The sequence below is a fragment of the Ovis aries genome, chromosome 22 (assembly GCF_016772045.2).
Source record: "Ovis aries strain OAR_USU_Benz2616 breed Rambouillet chromosome 22, ARS-UI_Ramb_v3.0, whole genome shotgun sequence".
Taxonomy (NCBI): Eukaryota; Metazoa; Chordata; class Mammalia; order Artiodactyla; family Bovidae; genus Ovis; species Ovis aries.
The window spans coordinates 1,764,185-1,780,497 of NC_056075.1; the positions used below are offsets into that span (position 1 = coordinate 1,764,185).

At 41.9% G+C, this 16,313-nt stretch overlaps 1 pseudogene; it reads left to right on the forward strand.

Moving 5' to 3' along the window:
• Window positions 1-220: 220 nt before the first annotated feature.
• Window positions 221-16,313, forward strand: part of LOC101121223 (PEST proteolytic signal-containing nuclear protein-like) — a 51,034-nt pseudogene continuing 34,941 nt past the window's right edge.

Genomic DNA, 16,313 nt, shown 5'->3' on the forward strand with positions numbered 1-16,313 from the left:
TACTCCCATCTGTAGTGTACAAACTGGCAATGAGTTATGATGACAAACCCTTAATCCTACCCAGCACCGGTCACACTGGAGACCTTGGGGACACCCAGCTCCAGTCTGGGTGTCCCAGAATGTTGACATGTTTTGACCTGGCTGGGACCTGGTCCTTGAAATGTTGTCACGCCTCATCCTACTCAGGAATCCGCCATTCCAGGGGACCCAGGAGGTCGACATGCCTCATCCTGCCCAGGGACCCGATTCTCGGGAGGCCGACATGCCTCTACCTGACCAGGGATTCGATCTCCAGGAGGTTTTCACACCTCAGCTTGCCTGGGGATCTGCACCCTGAGCTGGGGTCGCCTAGCTCTCAAATTCCAGCAGTACTGAGTAGGATAAGTTTCTAAAAGACTCACCTCTAAGGAAGTCCACCCATAGAAATAGAAGGAAGCCTATTATTTTGGGGACTGTGCCCAGTCTCAGTGATAACTCCAAGCCCAATGAAAACACCATTGCCTTTCTGGAAAGCCTAAATGAGACACTCCAAAAGTTTACCAATTGGGACTTAGACTCTTACAGGTGATATTAAAAGACAGATTTCTGTCCCAATGTGCATCACACATCAGGATAAAGTTATAACAGCTTCAGTAGCAGGACCCTGCTGCCTCTTTAGATGAGATGGTCCAGAGAGCCACCAATACCTTTTATAACAGAGAACAGGAAAGGGAAGCCAATGCCCAGGAAAGGGAGAAAAGGAAAGACACAAGGCATGCCCAGATGATGCCCACCTTCCAGGTAAGCTCTATGGCAAACCCTGAGTCCTTGAAGGACAAGGCACCAGGCAAATGTCTAATCTGTAGACAGGTGGGCTTTGGGCCAAAGAATGTCCAAACCATGACAAGTCTCCTAAAATGGCTTGCTACAAATACCATCAATTGGGATATTGGGCGACACTCTGCTCTTGGGACCCTAGAGCTTCAAGGTCAAGTGCCAAGCCTCCCCTAAAGATGGTTCAACAGGAATGAGGCAGCCCGTTCCAGCCAGCCTGCCTGTCACAGATAACCATCACGGGGCTGGAGCCAAGGGTGAAACTGGATGTGGCAGAAACCTTGGACCACCAGACAAAACCACAAGAGGGCTTGTTGGAAGATCCTCTGACCAATCCTGAAGAAATTTGGTACACTGATAGAAGCAGTTTTGTCTTGGATGATAAAAGAAGAACAGGATATGTGGTAGTCTCCAATTTTGAGACCATAGAGGCTAAACCTTTGGAGAAGGCAATGGCACTCCACTCCAGTACTCTTGCCTGGAGAATCTCAGGGACAGGGGAGCCTGGTGGGCTGCCATCTATGGGGTCACACAGAGTCAGAAACGACTGAAGTGAGTTATCAGCAGCAGCAGGCTAAACCTTTGCCACCAGGTACTTCAGCCCAGTTATCTGAGTTCATAGCTCTGACTCAAAAGTAGCAGCTCCACGCTGCTGGAGCAGCAGCTGTGAAGAGATACCCCACATCCAAGATCAGGAGCAGCGGCTGTGTTTTGCTGGACTGGCCATGCAGAGATACCTGACGTCCAAGTTCAGAGAAACCAGAGTAAGATGGTAGGCGCTGGAGCAGCTGGGAGGCGATACTCACATCCAAGGGCAAAGAAGAAGTCCCAGCAAGATGGCAAGAAGGGTGAATTTGCATTTAGTCTAACCCCATTCCTGCCAGAGATGCGCAGAGGGCTCAAACAAATCTTGTGCCACCAGGACCCAGGGACCCCACAGAGACTGAGACAGAACTGTGTTTGACATCCCCGACTCAGGTATGGCATAAGCCCTCTTGGAGGAGGTCGCCATTAACCCACCATAGAGCTGCCAGAACTTATACCAAACTGGGAAATACATTCTTGGAAGGCACAACAGAACCTTGCGCACACCAGGACCCAGGAGAAAGGAGCACGGACCCTACAAGAGACTGTCACATAGATGCCTGTGTGTGTCCGTGAATCTCTGGTAGAGGTGTGGCTTGGTGGTGGCCTTCTCCAGGGTTGGAGGCAGTGAGTGTAGCAGTACATGCATGGGATTTTTTGAGGGAAGTCATCATTATCTTCATTAACTCCACCATAGTTTGGCTGCCTACAATGCAGGAGAACTGGGTTTGATCCCTGTGTTGGGAAGACCTTGGAGAAGGAAATGGCAACCCACTCCAGTACTCTTGCCAGGAGAATCCCATGGACAGGGGAGCCTGATGGGCTATAGTCCACAAGATCCCAGAGTTGGAATGAGCAACATCACTTAAAAATAGCATGGAGGGAACACAGCTCCACTCATCAACAGAAAATTGTATTAAAGCTTTACTGAGCATGGCCCTGCCCATCAGAACAACACCCAGTTTCCACCTCAGTCAGTCTATCCCATCAGGAAGCTTCCATAAGTCACTTATCCTTCTCCATCAGAGAGCAAACAGTTTCAAAACTACAATCACAGAAAAATAACAGTCTAATCACATGGACCACAGCCTTCTCTAACTCAATGAAACTATGAGCCATGCCCTGTAGGTACACCAAGACAGACAGATCATGGTGGAGAGTTCTAACAAAACGTGGTCCACTGGAGAAGGGAATGGGAAACCACTTCATTATTCTTGCCTTGAGAACTCATGAACACTATGAAAAGGCAAAAAGATAGAACACTGAAAGATGAACTCTCCAGGTCGGCAGGTGCCCAATATGCTACTGGAGAGAAAAATTTCAGGAAGAATGAAGAAATGGAGACAAAAGCAAAAGCAATATACAGTTTTGGATGTGACTGGTGACAGAAGAAAAGTCCAATTCTATAAAGAGCAATGTTGCCTAGGAACCAGGAATGTTAGGTTCATGAATCAAGGCAAACTGGAGGTGGTCAAAGATGGCAAGAATGAACGTTGACATCTTAGGAATCAGTGAATGGAAATGGACTGGAATGGGTGAATTTAATGAAGATGATCTTCACTACTGTGGGCAAGAAACCCTTAGAAGAAATGGAGGAGCCATCATAGTTAACAAAAGAGTCTGAAATACAGTTCAGTTCAGTCCAGTTCAGTAGCTCAGTCATGTCCGACTTTTTCAGACCCCATGTATCACAGCACGCCAGGCCTCCCTGTCCATCACCAACTCCCGGAGTTCACTCAGACTCGCATCCATCAAGTCAGTGATGCCATCCAGCCAGCCCATCCTCTGTCATTCCCTTCTCCTCCTGCTCCCAATCCCTCCCAGCATCAGAGTCTTTTCCAATGAGTCAACTCTTCACATGAGGTGGCCAAAGTATTGGAGTTTCAGCTTTAGCATCATTTCCTCCAAAGAAATCCCAGGGCTGATGTCCTTCAGAATGGACTGGTTGGATCTCCTTGCAGTCCAAGGGACTCTCAAGAGTCTTCTCCAACACCACAGTTCAAAAGCATCATTTCTTCAGTGCTCAGCTTTCTTCACAGGTCAGGAGGCAACAGGTAGAATTGGACATGGAACAACAGACTGGTTCCAAATAGGAAAAGGAGTATGTCAAGGCTGTATATTGTCACCCTGCTTATTTAACTTATATGCAGAGTACATCATGAGAAACGCTGAGCTGGAAGAAGAACAAGCTGGGATCAAGATTGCCAGGAGACATATCAATAACCTCAGATATGCAGATGACACCACCTTTATGGCAGAAAATGAAGAGGAACTAAAAATCCTCTTGATGAAAGTGAAAGTGGAAAATGAAAAAGTTGGCTTAAAGCTCAACATTCAGAAAATGAAGATCATGGCATCTGGTCCCATCACTTCATGGCAAATAGATGGAGAAACAGTGGAAACAGTGTCAGACTTTATTTTGGGGGGCTCCAAAATCACTGCAGATGGTGACTGCAGCCATGAAATTAAAAGACGCTTACTCCTTGGAAGAAAAGTTATGACCAACCTAGATAGCATATTGAAAAGCAGAGACATTACTTTGCCAACAAAAGTCCATCTAGTCAAGGCTATGGTTTTTCCAGTAGTCATGAAATGCAGTACTTGGATGCTATCTCAAACATGACAGAAAGATCTCTGCTCATTTACAAGGTAAACGGTTAATATCTCAGTAATCCAAGTCTATGTACCATCCAGTAATGCTGAAGAAGCTGAAGTTAAATGATTCTATGAAGACCTACAAGAACTTTGAGAACTAACACCCAAAAAATATATCATTTTCATTATAAGGGACTGGAATGCAAAAGTAGGAAGTCAAGAAACAACTGGAGTAACAGGCAAATTTGGCCTTGGAGTACAGAATGAAGCAGGGCAAAGGCTAATAGAGTTTTGCCAAGAGAATGCACTGGTCATAGCAAACACCCTCTTCCAAAAACACAAGACAAGACTCTACACATGGACACATGGACATAACCAGATGGTCAACATTGAAATCAAATTGATTATATTCTTTGCTGCCAAAGATGGAGAAACTCTCTACAGTCAGCAAAAACAAAACCAGAAGCTGACCGTAGCTCAGATCATGAACTCCTTGTTGCCAAATTCATAACTAAAGTGAATAAAGTAGGGGAAACCACTAGACCATTCAGGTATGACCTAAATCGAATCCCTTACAATTATACAATGAAGGTGACAAATAGATTGAAGGGATTAGATCTGATAGACAGACTGTCTGAAGAACTATGGATACAGGTTCATGGCATTGTACAGGAGACAGGGAGCAAGACCATCCCCAAGAAAAAGAAATGCAAAAAGCAAAATGGCTGTCTGACGAGGTATTACAAATTGCCGGGAAAAGAAGAGAAGTGAAAAGCATAGGCGAAAAGGAAAGATACATCCATTTGAATGCAGGCTTCCAAAGAATAGCAAGGAGAGATAAGAAAGCCTTCCTCAATGATCAGTGCAAAGAAATAGAGGAAAACAATAGAAAGGGAAAGACTAGATATCTCTTCAAGAAAATTAGAGATACCAAAGGAATATTTCATGCAAAGATGGGCTCAATAAAGACAGAAATGTTACGGACCGAACAGAAGCAGAAGATATTAAGAAGAGGTGGCAAGAATACACAGAAGAACTGTACAAAAAAGATCTTCATAACTCAGATAATCATGATGGTGTGAGCACTCAACTAGAGCCAGACATCCTGGAATGTGAAGTCAAGTGGGCCTTAGGAAGTGTCACTAAAAACAAAGCTAGTGGATGGAATTTTGGTTGAACTATTTCAAATCCTGAAAGATGATGCTGTGAAAGTGCTGCACTCAATATGCCAGCAAATTTGGAAAACTCAGCAGTGGCCACAGGACTGGAAAAGGTCAGTTTTCATTCCAATTCTAAAGAAAGACAATGCCAAAGAATGCTCAAACTGCTGCACAATTGCACTCATCTCACATGCTAGTAAAATAATGCTCAAAATTCTCCAAGTCAGGTTTCAGCAATATGTGAACTGTGAACTTCCTGATGTTTAAGCGGGTTTTAGAAAAGGCAGAGGAACCACAGATCAAATTGCCAACATCCATTGAATCATCGAAAAAGCAAGAGAGTTCCAGAAAAACATCTATTTCTGCTTTATTGACTATGTCAAGGCTGTGTGTATTACAATAAACTATGGAAAATTTTGAAAGAGATGGGAATACCAGACCACCTGACCTGCCTCTTGAGAAATCTGTATGCAGGTCAGGAAGCAACAGTTAGAACTGGACATGGAACAATAGACTGGTTCCAAATAGGAAAAGGAGTATAGGAGTATAGATCAAGGCTGTATATTGTCACCCTGCTTATTTAACTTATATGCAAAGTACATCATGAGAAATGCTGGGCTGGAGGAAGCACAAGCTGGAATCAAAATTGCTGGGAGAAATGGTCAATAACCTCAGATGTGCAGATGACACCACCCTTATGGCAGAAAGCAAAGAAGTACTAAAGAACCTCTTGATGAAAGTGTGAAAGAGGAGACTGAAAAAGTTGGCTTAAAGCTCAACATTCAGAAAACTAATATCTTGGCATCTAGTCCCATCCCTTCATGGCAAATAAATGAAGAAACAGTGGAAATAGTGGCAGGCTTCATTTTTTGGGACTCCAAAATCACTGCAGATGGTGACTGCCACCATGAAATTAAAAGATGTTTACCCTTTGGAAGGAAAGTTATGACCAACCTAGACAGCATGTTAAAAAGCAGAGACATTACTTTGTCAACAAATTCCATCAAGTTAAGGCTCTTGTTTTTCCAGTAGTCATGTACAGATGTGAGGGTTGGACCATAAAGAAAGCTGCACACCAATAATTAATACTTTTGAATTATGGTGTTGGAGAAGATTCTTGAAGTCCCTTGGACTGCAAAAGATCCAACCAATCCATCCTAAAGGAAAGCAGTCCTGACTTTTCATTGGAAGTGGAAGGTTATTGTTGAATCACACAAATCCGTCGGGATTCTTGGCCCCCGGTGGAGAAGAATTCAATCTGAGGCCAGAGACGAAGCTTGATCCCTCAGAGCTTTTGTGTAATAAAGTTTTATTAAAGTATAAAGGAGATAGAGAAAGCTTCTGACATAGGCATCAGAAGGGGGCAGAAAGAGTACCCCCCTGCTAGTCTTCAGCTCGATGTCATATAGTCACTAGGAGTCTGTTAATGAAAGAAAAGAATGTCTTAAAACTCAGAATGACACCAGGCTCCTCACCCATAAGATGCATTTTGGGATTATCTTGGCACCAAGTGGTTCATCCTAAACCATAAAATGATTAACTTGAATCTTGAAGAAGGGCAGATCACCATAAAAATAATTTCGTTTACATAGATTAGGGGAACAATATCAGAGTATAACATACTGGTTTGTCAAGTAGGTTCTGAGCCAAGAGGCAAAACCGACTTGAAGACAGAGTTTGGGGTAAATGCATAATACATTAGCATAGCTTAAGATAAACATTTCCATAAGAAAAAGGCATTGGTTATCTCTAGGTTTGAGAATAGTTAACTTCAGGTGAAACCAGGTGTCATTATGGCAACACAGTATTTTAAGAAAAACCTCCTTTTAAATTTGTGTAGAGAAGGAAAAAATATCGCTAGTTTGTTTCCTCCTGCCGCTTCAGAGAGATAAAAATGTTTGACATTTGCAGGCTATTTTCTCCGCTTGGAGACCTCTGGCCTTCCTGCCTGTTATGCTCTCAGAAGGACTGATGTTGAAGCTGAAACTCCAATACTTTGGCCACTTGATTCAAAGAGCTGACTCATTTGAAAAGACCCTGATGTTGGGAAAGATTGAAGCCAGGAGGAGAAGGGGACAACAGAGAATGAGATGGTTGGATAACATCACTGACTCAATGGACATGAATTTGAGTAAACTCTGGGAATGGTGATGGACAAGGGGGCCTGGTGTGCTGCAGTCCATGGGGTCACAAAGAGTGGAACAGGACTGAGCAACTGAACTGAACTAATAGCTCTGACTCGAACTTTAGCGTTGGGGACACAAAAAAAGAGTAGCAATTACACTGACTCCAAATATGTCTTTCAGGTGCTACATACACATGCTTCTATTTGGAAAGAGGCCACCAGACCACCAGCGGGCCCCCAATCAGATATTGTGATCCAGTCCTTAGACTCTTGGAGGCAGTCCATCTGCCCACTGTGGTTTCCATCTCCCATTGTAAAGGACACCATAAAAGGGACACTGGAAGTGGCACGAGGGAACCAAGCAGCTGATCAGGCAGCTAAGAGAGCAGCATTACAGAAAAATGGCCTAATAAGGGTTGCCACCTTAGTTCCACAGACTAAGTTGCCAAAAACTCCTTTTTATACTGAAGGTGAGACTTTTAAAGCTAAGAATGAGGGCTTTCATGAAAATCACATGGGGTGGTCCTAAAAGGAGAGAGTCCTTTTTCTTGGGAATCTCCAATCGAAGTTGGTTAACTCCTTACATGGCACTACTCATTTAGGGGAAAGGCCCTCCAAAGATTACTAGAAAGGTCTTTCAGAGGAGCAGGCCTCCAAACGACTATAAGGCAAGTGGTCTCCTCTTGTCCTACTTGGCAATTAAACAACCCAAAAGGATCTCAAAGACCTTTGCTGGCCCAGCCTGTCCAATGATGTGGGACGTACCCAGGAGAGGACTGGCAGGTGGACTTCACCCAAATGCCAGTTTCTCAAAGGTATAAATATCTATTAGTCATGATAGATACATTCACAGGATGGATAGAAGGCTTTCCCACCCAGACTGAGAAGGCTGAGGAGGTGGGAAAAAAAAAAAAAAGACTTCTCCATGAAATCATTCCAAGATTTGGTCTGCCCAGGGCATTGCAAAGTGACAATGGGACATCATTTACTTCTAAGGTCACCAAAGGGGTCTCTAAAGCATTGGGCATTACTTATTATCTGCATTGTGCCTGGAGGCCTCAGGCTTCAGGAAAAGAAGAAAGAGCAAACCAATTCTTAAAATCAGTGATAAAAAAGAAAACCCAGGAGACCTCCCTGGGATGGAAGGAGGCTTTACCAATAGCTCTCCTGCACACCTGTATTGCCCCCAAGGAACAGGTTGGTCTTAGACCTTATGAGATGCTATATGGGAGACCTTCTATTTGTGTCAATGACCTCTTCCTAGATTCAGAGGCTCAGAACCCCAGTCTTATACCATGGTCATTGAGCAATTCCAACAGGTCAACCAGAACCCAAAAGATTCTAAGGAGTCACCATAATATGCTCCAGGGACTCAAGTCCTAATTAAAGTCTGGAAAGATGGATTGCCAAAGGCTCAGCTTCAGCCCACATGGAAAGGCCCCTACCCTGTAATACTTTCTACCTCCACAGCAGTCAAGGTACCAGGATATGACTCCTGTATTCACTACAGACGAGTCAAGCCATGGAAGAAAACAGAAGAGGACACTCAATACACCTGTGAGCCCTTGGGAGATCTCAGATACGTATTCAGAACTACAAATGAGTGCCCCTAATGAACACCCCCAAAATTAAACTTCTGGGGATAAGATTTCTCAGAACAGCTCTCAAGAGCCAACACATCTTGGAAGGGGTTTTACTCCAAAACAGACAGGAGATAAATCTTCTGATCCCTCAACAGGAAGGGACTTGATCATCCTGGTGGTAGGAATTTGGAGTTGGCTAATGCCCCTACTAGTCCTTGTTATCACCATATTGATACTGCTTATGACTGCTCCATGTATTATCAATTGTCTAACCTGTTTTGTCTCTGCCCAGCTCAACAAGCTACAATGTGCAGTGCCAGTTCAACAAGGATACATAAAAATACAGTTGACCACAGAAAATATCACTCTCCCTTAGATGGACACCACTATAAAGACTATGAGGCCTGAGCCTAGCAAGAGGGGGAGGCTTAATGCTCCTCGCCATCCCAGTTTAGCAGTAGGTAGCCAGAAAGACCTTGATGCCCCTATTCCCAAAAAATTGGTCCTCCCATCTCTTGAGGGGGAATTTTAGGTAGGTAGAATAGGAAAAAGGAGCTCAGAATGGCAGTGGCTAAAAGACAAAGAAGGGAAAAGCCTATGAAAATAGAACAAAGGAAGGTCTGAGGACCAGAGTGAGGACCCCAAGTAGAACAAGCAGCACTCCTAGCTTGCTCAGTTTACATAGGACAGGCCCAGGGGGAGGAGGAAAAAAAAAAAAAAAAGGGCATAAAAAAGAGGTGCCAAAGGGCTGGGGATCTGGTGCGCACTCCCTCTCTCTTCTCTTCATGTCTTTTCAGCTGGCATGCCCTTATGCCTTGAGGATGTATTGTCCTTTACTTTCTAAATAAAACTGAGCTATAACACGGAGCTGTAACACTGGTTCATCACTTCGAATTTTTGTTGTGATGAGACAGAACCGAGGAAATTACATACTCCTCCGACAAAAGAAAATGGAAAGAATGCAGGAGAGTAACAATTGGCCAGGTAAGGAATCAGGCACGCTGAGTTAGGGAAAGCAATCTTAGAGTCATTACCTATAGAATGGATAGCAGTGTTTTGTTGCAAATGTTGTGTTTCCTACATATGCATGTGTAGCCCCATGAGAATAGGGGATGCATCATTATTTCTGAGCTTTCATCATGGCTAGGAAGATTACTAGGGCAGCCCAAATTCCTAAGTGTTTGACATGTGTTGGGAGCCACATTAGGCATTACTGACAAAATGCAGGCATGACCGCAACTCTCTCTCTTTGTCCTGCAAGCATGGACCTGGAATGAAGGGGTTATCTTGTGATTCTGACTTGTTTTTTGGTCTCCTCGGCTGAGTTGACTGAAAAGAATATTAAGGTGCTTATTGTTCTTGAGAGGAGCATGAGAAGGCACAAAGCCTTCTGCAGCTGTGGTCATAAAATAATTCATAAAGTTAATCATTGACATTTGTTTAAGGACTTTTACAAAAGAGTGTTCCAGGATGAGCACATAGGCCGCAGCTTGAGGCCATGGGAGGGACTGCTAACTGAAGCCTATTTGTGAGGAAAATGTTTATGGCAAGGGAGTTTACTGAATTTAGGGCTTAGAAATAATTAAAATATTTAGAAGTTGAAGATTTAAGGAGTGTTGTAATGTTAGCATAATTTACTATAGCTTATAGAGGTTAGGAATTTTAGAGATACTATAACTTGAAGCCTTTTTAAGAGATAGTAAGCTCAGGATGTTAGGGGCAAAAAAGCTCAGGATGTTAGGGGCAAAAAAGCTCAGGATGTTAGAAATTTAGAAAGGTAAGAAATAAACTGAGGAATGTAGCATGAGTTACAATGTAATCACAAGTTAACTATAGGACACATAAGAGGAAGTAGATAATAAATGGTAAAGCTGATTCCAAGAGAATCGCTGAAACATGAACTCTGTTTGAAGGACAAAGATGATTTATGGAGATAATAAATCTGGGTGAGGGGGAACTGAAAATGTCAAACCTCTAACCTAATGTTTTTGTAAAAGTATAAAACAGAATCTTAAACTTAAAATAAATAGGCAGTCCAAGAAAACTGAGAGGCTGTCTTGTTACTTGCTGACACTGTTCCTCCCTTCAGGCTGAATCCCTGGCTGCTGGAGCTGGACTCTGGCAGACATGCTTTCTCACTTAATTGCAATTGCTGCCATTCATAACTAGCATCACTGATAAAATGTGACTTTGTTGAAACTTGGATTGGCCTTTATAGAAACTACTATTCATTGAATGAGGACATGGTGATAAATAACAGAGACTGACCATACATAACTAAAGTAATTTCTCTGCTTCCTCTTACATTGTCAAACATATTTGTTTTGATATCTTTTTCCCCAATTTGATTGTGTCCTGAAAAGTTGCTCGCCGAATTGCCTCAGTCATGTCCAACTCTTTGCGACTCTGTAGACCATAGCTCACATGGCTTCTCTGTCCCTGGGATTCTCCAGGCAAGAATACTGGAGTGTGTTGCCATGCCCTCATACAGGGGATCTTCCCAACCCAGGGATCCAACCCGCAATTCTTATGTCTCCTGCATTAGCAGGTAAGTGCTTTACCACTAGTGCCACGTGGAAAGTCCCCCTCAGAGGTTACCACCCTCATGTTATATTTATCATCATTTACTTATCTATCATCTTCTCCTTCCTCCCTCAGTTTAGAATCTAAATTCTACAAAGATGAGAACATCCTTGCCTTCTTAATTTTTTAATCCCAGCATTCAGGATTTTACACAGTAGGCATAGTAGACACACACATTCATTGAGAAATGATTAAGGCACTGTCTCCTGGGATGTTTATCATGTTCCTTATAAATACTAATTTAAAAAATATATTGATTTATCAATCATTTGTGTCATTTTTGCTTATTCCTGTGTAAAGCTACTTTCTTTGGCTCTAAAAATATTTTCCAATGCATTTTATTTTCACTGCACATGCATAAAACTAAACCTGATCAACTTCCTCTTATATTATTCTGAGTTGCATGATCCTTCCATCTTTAATTCATGACGATGCTCTGCAGGCTGTTATCAGCCAAGAGCTGGAATCTAAAGTACCTGGACCACAAATCCATTTATGACAGACTAGGGTGGCCGATCTTCATGCACTGTGAAAATAATTTCATAATGTGTCTATGCATGTTTTCTGATGTTATCTTCATACTTGGATGACAGTTAAAAATCGAATTACTTTTCTTCCTTTTCCTCCTTTTCACTCCTACAATCCTGTGAATTTATTTTAAAAGACAGTAATCCCATTTTAATGGAGTTCAGTTGCTCAGTTGTGTCCGACTCTTTGCTACCCCATGAACTGCAGCATGCTTGGCCTTCTGTCCATCGCCAACTCCCAGAGAATACCCAAACTCATTTCCATTGAGTCAGTGGTGCCATCCAACCATTTCATCCTCTGTCATCCCCTTCTCCTCCTGCCCTCATTCTTTCCCAGAATCAGGATCTTTTTAAAAGAGTAAGCTCTTTGCATCAGGTGGCCAAAGAACTGGAGTTTCAGCTTCCACATCAGTCCTTCCAATGAAAACCCAGGACTGATTTCCTTTAGGATGGACTGGTTGGATCTCCTTGCAGTCCAAGCGACTCGCAAGAGTCTTCTCCAACACCACAGTTCAAAAGCATCAATTCTTTGGTGCTAAGCTTTCTTTGTAGTCCAATTCTGACTTCCATACATGACTACTGGAAAAAACCATACCCTTAACTAGACTGACCTTTGTTGACAAAGTAATGTCTCTGCTTTTTTAACATGCTGTCTAGGTTGGTCATAACTTTCCTCCCAAGGAGTAAGCATCTTTTAATTTCATGGTTACAGTCACCATCTGCAGTGATTTTGGAGCCCAGAAAAATAAAGTCTGACACTGTTTCTACTGTTTAACCATCTATTTCCCATGAAGTGATGGGACCAGATGTCATGATCTTAGTTTTCTTAATGTTGAGATTTAAGCCAACTTTTTCATTCTCCTCTTTCACTTTCATCAAGAGGCTCTTTTGTTCTTCTTTACTTTCTTCCATAAGGGTGGTGCCATCTGCATATCTGAGGTTATTGATATTTCTCCCAGCAATCTTGATTCCAGCTTGTGCTTCCTCCAGTCCAGCATTTCTCATGATGTACTCTGCATAGAAGTTAAATAATCAGGGGCCCAATATATAGCCTTGACATACTCCTTTTTCTATTTGGAACCAGTCTGTTGTTCCATGTCCAGTTCTAACTGTTGCTTCCGGACCTGCATACAGCTTTCTCAAGAGGCAGGTCAGGTGGTCTGGTATTCCCATCTCTTTCAGAATTTTTCACAGTTTATTGTGACCCACACAGTCAAAGGCTTTGGCATAGTCAATATAGCATAAATAGATGCTTTTCTGGAACTTTCTTGCTTTTTCCATGATCCAGCAGATGTTGGCAATTTGATCTGTGGTTCCTCTGCCTTTTCTAAAACCAGCTTGAACGTCAGGAAGCTCACAGTTCACATATTGCTGAAGCATGGCTTTACTAGCATTACTTTACTAGCATGTGAGATGAGTGAAATTGTGTGTTAGTCTGAATATTCTTTGGCATTTCCTTTCTTTGAGATTGGAATGAAAACTAACCTTTTCCAATCCTGTGGCTACTGCTGAGTTTTCCAAATTTGCTGACATATTGAGTGCAGCATTTTCACAGCATCATTTTTAGGATTTGAAATAGCTCAACTGGAATTCCATCACCTCCACTAACTTTGTTTTTAGTGACACTTCCTAAGGCCCACTTGACTTCACATTCCAGGATGTCTGGCTCTAGTTGAGTGATCACGACATCGTGATTTTTTGCATAGCTTTTCTGTGCATTCCTGCCTCCCTTCTCAGTATCTTCTGCTTCTGTTAGGTCCATACCATTTTTGTCCTTTATTGTGTCCAGTTTTGCATGAAAAGTTCCCTTGGTGTCTCCAATTTTCTTGAAGAGATCTCGTCTTTCCTTTCAATTGTTTTCATCTATTTCTTTGCATTGATCACTGAGGAGGGCTTTTTTGTCTCTCCTTGCTATTCTTTGGAATTCTTCATTCAAATGGGTATATCTTTCCTTTTCTCTTTTGCTTTTCACTTCTCTTCTTTTTACAGATATTTGTAAGGCTTCCTCAGACAGAGTAAGTAATGCATCAAAGTTTTTAATGGCCTTCCCATCACTGAAGGAGCCTTAATGTCTTTGATGACAGTGAGATGCAAATCCATAATCTAAGTCTCAGTGGACCCATCCAGAGCATCTCATATCTTATCTCTTTTCTTCCTGAATTTATCTGTATTTTTTTTATTAATGTAAACAAATAAACTATTAGTCCTATTTTACCCCAATGTCTTGCTAGCAGAAACAGAGGTACACCCTCGAATCACCTCTTTGTAATTTCACTCAGTTTACCATTTTATGAGCAAGTTACAATTTTCCCAATTGCTTTCATCCTAAAGGCTTTATTACCACAGTGCATTTTGAATGAAGTGTGCCTACTGCTTGCTAGTTATTCTGTTAAGAATTGGTTGTAGCTGATCTAATAGCAGTAGCAAGAGACATAGTTACATCAGGCTGTGCTTAAAATTGGTAAGTATTTAGGATTTAGGAGGTAAAGCAAACATTTTAGGCATCAAATAGATACCTAGAAATGGAGATGCCATTCACCAGCGTGTTAATCAGTATAAATAGTTTTGTTATTGTATGAGTCTCCAGATACAAGATCTTCCCAGTTGACGCTAGTGATGAAGAACCCTTCTGCCAAAGCAGGAGATGGAAGAGATGAAGGTTCGATTCCACGGGTCAGAAAGATCCTTTGGAAAGGGGCATGGCAACCTACTCCAGTGTTCTTACCTGGAGAATCCCCATGGACAAAGGAGTCAGAGTAGGGTCCCGAAGAGTCGGACATGACTGAAGTGACTTAGTACACACACATGCACTAGAGATGCAACCAGGAATTTCACTTACTGGTAAGATATTGTTCTGTTAAATACAGAACATTACTTGCAAATAAGACTGTGCTTTAGGCTTGTGTTCTTTCAGTTTCATTGGATGAGGATTTAATGCAATTATATATCCTTCTAGTGGATGGTATTTATTAATGTAAGATTTAACTTAGTGTGGATCAAATCGAACTAAACAAAAAAAGTTAGAAAGGGCCTCAGATTGGTAATTTTTTGAAATATTAATTTATTCCATTCTCCAGAAGATAAACAGTAGCCTTGAGGGAGCTAAAGTCATTTTCTTAAGACTCTTAATAGAGTGGGTTATTTTTCCTTCTTTTAATTTTTAAAAATTTGTTATTTTTTTAAGTAGGGGCAGAGGTAATGCTTTATTCTGGGTAACAAAAAATAACAGAGGCTGCAGAGAGCTGTTCATAGTTTGAATGTTAACATTCATACTCACTCTTGTTTCTTTCAGTGAAATTCCTTGGGAAAAGCTTTCAAAGAGAAAATGCTTTTAGTTTTTACCAACCAGTTTCATCTCTATAATTATTCCTTGGTTCTATTATAGGGGACTGGAATGCAAAAGTAGGAAGTCAAGAAACACATGGAGTAACAGGCAAATTTGACCTTGGAGTACAGAATGAAGCAGAGCAAAGACTAATAGAGTTTTGCCAAGAAAATGCACTGGTCATAGTAAACACCCTCTTCCAACAACACAAGAGAAGACTCTACACATGGACATTACCAGATGGCCAGCACCAAAATCAGATTGATTATATTCATTGCAGCCAAAGATGGAGAAGCACTATACAGTCAACAAAAACAAGACCAGGAGCTGACTGTGGCTCAGATCATGAACTCCTTATTACCAAATTCAGACTTAAATTGAAGAAAGTAGGGAAAACCGCTAGACCACTCAGGTATGACCTAAATCAAATCCCTTAAGATTATACAGTGGAAGTGAGAAATAGATTTAAGAGCCTAGATCTGATAGATAGAGTGCCTGATGAACTATGGAATAAAGTTCGTGACATTGTACAGGAGACAGGGATCAAGACCATCCCCATGGAAAAGAAATGCAAAAAGGGAAAATGGCTGTCTGGGGAGGCCTTACAAATAGCTGTGAAAAGAAGAGAAGTTAAAAGCAAAGGAGAAAGGAAAGATATAAGCATCTGAATGCAGAGTTCCAAAGAATACCAAGAAGGGATAAGAAAGCTTTCTTTAGTGATCAATGCAAAGAAATAGAGGAAAACAACAGAATGGGAAAGACTGGAGATCTCTTCAGGGAAATTAGAGATACAAAGGGAACATTTCATGTAAAGATGGGCTCAATAAAGGACAGAAGTGGTATTAACCTAAGAGAAGCAGAAGATATTAAGAAGAGGTGGCAAGAATACACAGAAGAACTGTACAAAAAGATCTTCACGATCCAGATAATCACAATGGTGTGATCACTCATCTAGAGCCAGGCATCCTGGAATGTGAAGTCAAGTGGGCCTTAGAAAGCATCACTATGGACAAAGTT